Source organism: Haemaphysalis longicornis, unplaced genomic scaffold, assembly GCF_048455015.1.
Source record: "Haemaphysalis longicornis isolate Haplotype H1 unplaced genomic scaffold, Haemaphysalis longicornis Haplotype H1 scaffold_2, whole genome shotgun sequence".
Lineage (NCBI taxonomy): Eukaryota > Metazoa > Arthropoda > Arachnida > Ixodida > Ixodidae > Haemaphysalis > Haemaphysalis longicornis.
This window is the reverse complement of record NW_027526295.1, coordinates 117,649,492-117,651,173: the sequence shown is the minus strand read 5'-3', so window position 1 is coordinate 117,651,173 and position 1,682 is coordinate 117,649,492.

Below are 1,682 nucleotides of genomic sequence, written 5' to 3'. Positions count from 1 at the left end.
CCGAGTGGGCCAATAGAGTTCAACACATTTTGGCTTCCACCTCCATTGATCGTACTAATGTCTTGCCTTTGGTGGGCTCAAGAACCGAGGTACTAGACCCCATAGATGCACTCTTTTCAGACTAGTTGAACTGCTTTTCCGTGTACTAGTTGCAGGTATTTCTTTCCGTTTCGGCAAGGCATCATTTTTCTTTGTTTCAGCCGGATGTTTAGGGGTCGTATTCGCGTTGCGGCTCTCCTCAAAGCGCACGATACGGTTTGTAGTGTTCGGTGCTGTTCCACTTCTGCGCTTTGAGTAGTGTTTCACTGCGCGTCTTCTTCCAAGGAGGTGAAGATGATTCCTTCTTATTCTCAACACCAGCTGGCGGCGGTAATTCTGTTTAAACTTTGGCAAGTTGTAAGCACAGCTATACGTAACGCCATCTGTCCTTGAACGATTCCTCTTGGCAGTTCCGTCTTTCTTTCGCACGCACTGCTTTCTCAGTGCCTTACATTTGAACAATACAGGAATAAATACGCAAGGTTGTAAAGAAGATGCCGTCTTCTTTTCCCCAGGAAAATCAGTGTCGAACATCGTGGGATCCATACTTTCGCGCTTTCTATCACTGGTTATTTCAAGCACTCTTTCACCTTTACAAGAGTTCTCCTGGGGCATCTTTGGTGTCAGGTCATAAATGTCAAAGTTTTTATTGGTTTCCATAGTTTGCGCAAGTCCAGTCCTGGTAGAAATCATCGCCTTTCGCTCCAAGAACGTAGTGGTAGTGGTCGCTTCCTCGCGGTCAGTTTTGTCGGGAGAACTCACAAAGCCCTTGGTTTCCATTCGGGTTATATCTTGAAAATCTAGTTTCCTTGTATGTCGGCCTTCACCATTTTCCTGTCCATGAGTGTAATTTGCCTTTGTCGTTTTGTTGGTTTCCAAATATCCCGTCTGATTTTCTCCGCCTTTCTTATATTCTGCCCTAATTCGGTCTTTGATGAATACTATGCGGTTTTCTCTTGCTCTCTTTATTTCAGGTAATTTAAGTTTAAGCTTGGATTTTGCCACACAAACTAGATGGTCGAAGTTGAATGCATTTTCAAACTCGGCCTCCAGATTATGAATGTCTACAGAATATTCCACTTATCGGTTAATCTTGCTTAGTTCGTCATGACCTAGTGTTCACTGAGTAGCAAGGTTATTCAACTCACTCATGGAGGGTCGTGTCTTTGGGAGGAGATCTTGAAATTGGCCGATGATTGTTGTGATTTCTAGTCGCACGATGCTCCGCCTATCGAGAAGGGCCTCCATTGTCCGGTCCAGCGTCGCGTGGATTGGAAGAGCTGGGGAGCGGGATCGGAAGGCAGAGGTCGGCGTCGTCTCCGCGTCGATCTTGTCTTCTTTTCCGGACATCTCGTGCTGTGTCAGGCAGATATGTCTGATGGCTTAGTTCGTTCAGTCTTCTTCTTCTTAGGCTGCCCCACCGTTCCCCAAATCGACTCCTTCCATGTGCGGCTTCATTCGCGATCTCCAGAGGTCAGAAGGCGGTCCAACAGAAGCAGAATACGCTTGCTGTTCCTCACCGTAGGAGGTCCCTTCTCCCGGGTATCGCAGCACCAAACTATGGGGAGAAAGGGACGAGCCGTGGACACCCCTCCAGATGCTGTCTTTAATCGAATACACTTATGAGGATGATAGTGGGGCGC